Here is a 7009-nt window from a genome sequence, read left to right as displayed (position 1 = left end):
AAGGCGGCGGACGCGGGGCGCGGGGCGCGGGGCGGGCGGCGGGCGCGGGGCACGGGGGGCGGGCGCGGGGCGCGGGGCTGGCGCTCACGCTCCCTCTGTCCCCGCAGTGGAAGAGTAGGTGGCTGGTGCTGCGCAAGCCGTCGCCGGTGGCAGGTGAGCGGGCGCGGGGCGCGGGCACGGGGCGCGGGGCACGGGGCGGGCGGCGGCGGCCTCCTGCGCCCGGCCGGCCCGGAGCGCGGCCAGCTCGCCCGAAATAGCCGGCGGCGCCGGGGCCGAGGGCTGTAACCGGAGAGCGCTCCGGCCTCGCCTCGGCCTGCGCCTGCCGCGGACGCCGGGACGCGGGACCCTTCCGCGACCGCACCGGGCCCGGGAGCCGTCATCTCAGACTCCAGGCCCGGGGTGGGGACCTCCTTGGCAGAAGGGCGGATTGAGGCTCGGAGGGGCCTGCGGGAGCCGGTGGAGGCCCGAGGGGCGAAAGGGCAGGAGCCTGTCCTGGCCCCTTCCCCCATCACGCGGCAGGGAGCATCCCAGAAAGTTCTGCCCCAGTTGGGGATTGAGTCGTGTCTTTGAATCCAAACGTGGATGGGTGTTCCGGGCAGCGCTGACCCCAGGCGGCCCTTCCAGCCTCCCCAGGTGGAGCCGAGGCTGGGCCGCCAGGTAGGAACGGAGAAGAGTGAAATCTACCTTGTGTGTGGGATCCGTCCTGGGAGGAGAGGACGGCCCCCTCCCAGCCCCCTGAGCGGAGCCGGCACCCCAGCCGGGAGGAGCCGGCTGGGAGCCCCGGAGCCGGGCATCTCCAGCTCAGCGGCCGGAGGCTCTGAGCTGTGCAGCTGCAGCTGTTTCCGGAGACAGGTGCCTTGGAGCCGGCCCAGGCTCCCGGGGGTCTGTGTGGGATGCTGGGGGTGTGAGTGCACGCTGCCTCACACGTGCCAGGCTGCCCGAGAGTCTTCCGGGACGCCTGGGGTGTCTGCCATTTCCTAGGCAGGGTGTGGAGGGCCCCCTCCCTGTGCCCCTCCCGGGTCCCCTCCTCCATCCCTTCTGCTGAGCTGGCTCTGGGAGCCTCGTGGTTGCGATAGAAGGGTCTGCTTTCGGCCACGGACACACTCACCTCCTGCCTGGGCCTCAGCTTCCCCTCCAAGGGGGCCTGGGCGCCGTGCACCCTTCGTTCAGCCGATCAGTCTTTCATGCCCAGGCCCTGCATCTGGAGCTGTGGGGTCCTAGTCCTGGGGAGCTCAGGGACGCCTGGCAGGGGTGGGGGAGGGTAAGAGCTGGGGAGGGGGTGCCCAGCCGGCAGGGAATGGGGGCACCGGCCAGCTGAGGGTGGCAGAGGCGGGGGTGAAGGCCGTGCTGATCCGGGAGGCTGTGGCCCGAGGCAGGGGGCTGGCTGTTGGGTGGGGGTTGCTTGCCAGGACGGTGGTGAGCCAGGGCCTGTGCGGCCTCTGGGACAGGTGGCCCACCCGAAGAGCAGTCCCGGGGTGGGCCTTGTCCCTCTTGGTAGGGGGGGGTAGTGATCTGCAGCCCCTGGTGGTGGATTTTATGCCAGTATCCGAGAGCGCTAGTTGAGAGGTGAGCTCTGGCCGGCCCTGGAGGACACCTGTGGAGGGGGCCCTCGAGCACTGGCGGGGAGTCTGCAGTGGGTCCTCAACACCGTAGACTCTGAGCCTGTAAGTGGGCTTGTGGTCATCGGGCCTTTCCTGGGTCTCACCACGTGCAGCCCAGCGGTAGAGAGCCGGGGGCGTCGGGGAACCAGGACTGGACTGGAGGGGAAATCGCGGAGAAGAGGGGGAAGGCGCTCGGGCAGGACTGGGCCGGGGACTGGGGGCGGGGAGGGGATTAGGGGTGGTGGACGCGGCCCCTCTGGGCTGCTGTCCACTCTGAGCCCTGCGTCTCACGTCCTGGTCCCCAGGGTCTCAGAACCCCCGCGGTCGCTGCCGGTTATCTTAGCAGCGTCCCCTTTATCCTCACACTGCACGAAGGCCGCGGTCATCCTCTTGCGGGTGCTTGGCCTGAGGCGGAGTTGCCAAGCTGACCCACTGCCCGGCTCTCGCCAGCCCTCCCCCTCTCTCCCTCCCGGTCAGTGCCAGTGGCCATGGTTCCCCGACGGGTCAGAGGCTCCGGACCCTCCTCGCTCTCCCCTCCCTGGCCCCTAGCTGATGAGCTGGCCCCTCTCTAGTGTGTTGGGGGGCCTGGCTGGGAGAGGTGCAGCCGCCTGGCCCCCCTTATCCTGAAGACCAGCTCCCTCGGGTGGCCTTGGGTGTTGGGGGCAGGTCCTCGTACTTGGGGTCCCCACAGCTAAGACTCCCCAGATCCTGGCTGCAGCCAAGGGGGAGCCTGGGAAGGAGAGAGGAGGGGCCGCCCTGCCTTCTCGTCATGGAAACGCAGGACTCTTGTTTTTGAAAAGTATTTCCTTCCCAGGAGGGCCCACGAGGAGAGGTTAGGAGGGAATCAGGCGCTGCAGGCGGGCGGGGGTAGGAGGGCCCCTCTCCGCTTTGGGTCTTTTCTCCTGTTTTTGCTTTTCTTAACCAGGACCACTTGTTCTTCTTACAATAAAGTTTAGTTAGTGGAAGGAAGGAAAAGCTCTGATTTTTTTTTTTGGCAGTACGCGGGCCTGTCACTGCTGTGGCCTCTCCCGTTGCGGAGCACAGGCTCCGGACGCACAGGCTCAGCGGCCATGGCTCACGGGCGCAGCCGCTCCGTGGCATGTGGGATCCTCCCGGACCGGGGCACGAACCCGCGTCCCCTGCATCGGCAGGCGGACTCCCAACCACTGTGCCACCAGGGAAGCCCTGATTTATTTTTTTTAAAAGATCTTTATTGGAGTATAATTGCTTCACAATACTGGGTTAGTTTCTGTTGTATAGCAAAGTGAATCAGCTATACCTATACGTATATCCGCATCTCCCCTCCCTCTTGCGTCTCCCTCCCACCCTCCCTATCCCACCCCTCTAGGTGGTCCCAAAGCACCGAGCTGATCTCCCTGTGCTGTGGGGCTGCGTCCCACTAGCTGTCTATTTTACATTCGGTAGTGTATATATGTCCATGCCGCTCTCACTTCGCCCCAGCGTCTCCCTTCTCCCGCCCCCGTGTCCTCACTTAAAGTGAAAGGGAAAACCTCTCACTGACAGAAGTAACAATCTTTATAAAAGGGAGCAATACTTCAGCGGGACTGTGCTCCTTGCGGCCTCGACCTCTGTCCTGGCCAGAGGATTCATGCCTGGATCCTTTCCCTTGAGAGGAGGGGGGTCTGGGCGCCCCCCTGGTGACCCTGGGCAGCCCCTCTCTTCCTCCCCGGGTTGAGGCTTAGGATGGTGGGAGAGGTGTCTCTTGCGTGGCTGCCCTGTGGAGGGGGCGGCCCACCCACAGGTGTGGCACTAGAGGGTTCCTGCGCAGCCAGGGCAGCTCCCCTGCCGTCCGCTCCGAGGGCCCTCAGAGCTCCGAGGGCTTCACCAATTCCTGTGCAGGCTGCGGGGGCTTTATTCAGCCCGGAAAAGCCCCCGGGAGGGACCCTGACTCCTGGAGCTGGCAGGGCCTTTGGGGGGTCATTATAGGCACAGGGGCTGAGACTGGCTGGCCCACAAGTGACTGGGTGCTGCCCCCTGCCCACAAGCCCTTGGCCGGCTGGGAGGTCAGCCCCTGCTCCTGCCACCAAAGGTGAGGTATTAGTCCAGTACCCCCTTCCTATCCCTGCCCTGAGACAGGCGCTGAGTTCCTGGAGGGCAGGGTCCCTGACTCAGCGTCACCACTCACAGGCAGCCTGGCGGGGGCTGGGGCTGCCAGGTGAGGTACCGTGAGCCCAGCCACTCTCGGCAACATCTGGCCCTGCAAGCTTGCCCAGGAACCACGGCCTCGGGACACCTGCCCCTTAAGCCGCCTGAGCGGTCCCACTGGCCTGTGCCCGTGCCTCTCCTGTGCAGTGGCAGCTCTGCTAACTGAGGTGGGCGCATTCCGAGAGGTTGGGCGTCCCAGGTGGTGATGGTGGGGAGGGTCCCTTCTCCGGTCCCACCTTCTGGCCTTGGATCTGCCGTGTCCCCCAGGAATGGGCGTGACTCCTCAGTCCTGGGCTGGCAGGCACTCAAGGACAGGGTGTGGGTGGTGGCCAGCCATTCCGTCCCCACGGAGACCTCGAGAAGGGGGCCAGGGCTTCCTGCAGCCCCTGGTTCCGGACCGGGAATCGGAGCACCTGGGCTCAGGTCTCGCCTCTGCTCGGACCAGCTCTGTGCCCTGGACAAGTCCTAGCCGGTCCCTGCGGAGGGTGGACGGGTGGTGGGCGTGCATTGGGCCTCGGCACCGTCCGTTCCCGCTGCTGCCGCGAGGTCGGGGTAGCCTGCCTGTGGGAGCCCGTGAAGCCCCCTTGCGCCCTGCGTACACGGTGAACGTGCTTCCCCCGGAACTGGATCGGGAACAGGCCTGGACCAGCGGGTCAGCGGGGTCCCTCGGCTTCAGCCTCAGGCTCCGGCTGGCGGCCCGGTCAGCAGCCCCCATCCCCAGTGCTCGGCTGCCCCTAGCCCGCTGCCCAGCTGCTCTGCTGAAGGCGCTGCCCAAGGTCACTGTGACCTCTGAGGGCTAAAGCCAACAGCCGCTCCTCCGCTGTGTCCCATGGGTGGGCGTCAACCTCTGTCTCCTCTCCCAGCTCCCCCTGCCCCCCACGAGGCCCGGAGGTTTGCGTCTTCCCGGCCACCCGCCCTCCCCAGGCTCTCGGCCCCGGGCTAAACGCCTCTGAGTGCCATGACTGACTCCATGGTTATTTTTACATCTTCAGACGCGTGTGTCCAGCTGCCTGTGTGCACGCCGCCTGGCGTCTGATGGGCCTCTCAGGCTCACGTGTCCGGGACTGAACCCCAACCCCGCCCCCTGCCCCCGGCCCCGCACCCCCTCCCCAGGTGCCCCCCTCCCCAGTCCAGCGTCGCCCTCCTCTTCCTTCCCCTCACCCCATCATCCGCCCACCAAGAGGTCCCATGAGTTAGCGCTGCCTCCGCAGAGGGAAGGCCCCTCCCGCTGTCACCATGGTTACTGCAGAGCCTAGCTTTGGGCCCCCTTTCCTCTGCTCCGCCTAGGCCCGCAGCTCCTCTGGCCTGGACAGCTGCAGGGGCCTGGAGCTTTGCTGTCACCCTGTGTCCCTTCGCCACACGCAGCCAGGCTGGGCCCTCTTCGCTCACAGCTCTCGGGGCCCCTGGTGTGCTGGGACGCGGCCTTGGCCTGGCTCAGCAGGCCCACCTGGCTGGAGCCCGCCTACACCTTGGACCACTCTTCCCCTCCCTTCATGCCAGCCCTGCCCATGGGGTCCCTGCCTCTGGGCTTCTGCACTGGCTGTTCCCTCTAGCACAGTGCTGTTCCCTTAGGTGCTGCCGGGCTGGCGCCTTCTATCCCTTGGGAGTCTGTTGTCCCTTTGGGAGAGGCTCTGACCCCCGTGCTCAGGCCCCATGACGGCCGCTGTCATCAAATGCCGTCCACCCCCACATGCCGTCCACCCCCACATGCCATCCACCCCCACATGCCGTCCACCCCTGCCATCACATGCCGGTCCCCTGAGCAGCTCTTCCTCAGAGTTTTCTTCGTTATCGACCTTTTTCAGCGTTTGACTGTCTCCCCTCTTGGGTTTCAGCTCCGCAGAAGCCGGGCTGTGTTCCCTGGGTCCCTGGGCTTCTCGTGAGCAGAATGAACTGGGCTGAAGGCTATGGGGGAGGCCGCCCCACTGAGGGACGGAAAAGGAGGTGGGGTGGGCTCCGAGGGGCCCCACTGGGGGTCTTTCAGTGGCCCTTGTGGTTAGCAGGGCCCACTATGGGCAGAAGAGGGCAGGGGTGGGCTGACCCCAGAGGCGGGCACGCTCCCCTGGGTGTCGTGGTGATGGGGAAGGTCCCAGGCCCCAGGCTGAGGCCCCTGCTCATCCCGCTCTGTGCTTGCTGGCGTGTGGCGTTCACCGAGGGCCTCTGTGTGCCAGCCTGGGGCTGTGCTGGTGCCTTGACTCCGCAGGGTGAGTGGCGTCCGTTTCTCAGATGGAAAATAGAGGCTCTAAGAGCTGAGGGACGGGTTCCCAAACACGGATGTGGGACGTGAACCGGGTCAGCTGGTCCCCACTGTGGTGCCCATGCACAGTGGTGGAGTGTGTGCGTGTGTATGTGCAAGCGTGCAGGTATGCACATGTAAGCACACGTGTGTGAGCACGCATGCGTGATCAAGCGTGTGGCTGTGCGCGCACAGGAGTGTGTGTGCGTGTGCCTCCGCGTGCACCCCCTTGGTTTACTCTTTGACACTTTCGTCGTCACCCCATCCGTGCCTCCTTTCACTACGATGACCCCGGCCCCCTCCACCCCCGGCCGCGAGCTGCCCAGGCCCTGCGGCGGCTTCATCTCCTGCCCCTGGAGTCCGGGCGCCCAGGGCCGGGTTGCAGCCTGGCTGTGCCCCTGCGGCTCCGCGCTTCAGCTGATGGGTGCTGCCGTGAGCAGGGTCCTCAGGCCCTCGTGGCCCGGCGTGGAGATCAAGCGGCCACGGGAGTGGGTGGCCCGGGGCGCGGGGCGGGAGGGCCAGTGAGCTTCCTCAGCAGCTGACCGGGACACCTCGCGGAGTGACCAGCTCGCTGGGCTTCCTGCGAGGGGCGCAGCCCTGGGTGCTCCCAGCGAGGGTCCCCTGTGGAGCTGGCCAGTCGGTGCAGGCTCCCGTGGTCCTTTGTGCGGCGCGTCTGCGGGAAGGGCTGGTGGTGTCACTGCTCCCCGGGGGCACTGGTGCTGTCTCTCCCGGGCACGACCTGCTTTGTCTCAGGCCCAGACCCGAGAATTGCTGTTTCTCTGGTGCCCGGTACTGAACAGCTTTCCACTAAACAGCGCTCCTCACAGAATAGGTTTTAAAATAGGATCAATTCACGGCCCGAAGTGATGGGGAGGGAAGGGGGTGGAGCAGCTGCCCATCAAAGGGCCCCACCCACGCCCCTCCCAGGAGCGGAGCTCCGCCTCAGCTAGAGGAGTCCAGTGCGGGGGGCTGGAGGGTGCTGGGGGGCTGCCGGGGGGCTGGAGGG

At 66.4% G+C, this 7009-nt stretch overlaps 1 protein-coding gene across 2 annotated transcripts in view; it reads left to right on the top strand.

The window, feature by feature from the left end:
- The first annotated feature begins 109 nt into the window (after positions 1 to 109).
- DOK7 (docking protein 7) overlaps positions 110 to 7009 on the top strand; it is a 33802-nt gene continuing 26902 nt past the window's right edge. For both annotated transcript variants that reach the window (XM_027103832.1, XM_027103829.1), the window contains exon 1: positions 110 to 153. The gene's annotated coding sequence lies outside the window, so the exon portion shown is untranslated. The remainder of the gene's footprint in view (positions 154 to 7009) is intronic.

This window comes from Aethalodelphis obliquidens, unplaced genomic scaffold, assembly GCF_003676395.1.
Source record: "Aethalodelphis obliquidens isolate GAN/ISIS:26980383/991018 unplaced genomic scaffold, ASM367639v1 scaffold6, whole genome shotgun sequence".
Taxonomy (NCBI): domain Eukaryota; kingdom Metazoa; phylum Chordata; class Mammalia; order Artiodactyla; family Delphinidae; genus Aethalodelphis; species Aethalodelphis obliquidens.
Note: the sequence above shows the minus strand (reverse complement) of the source record. Positions and strands in the feature narration are given on the sequence as shown.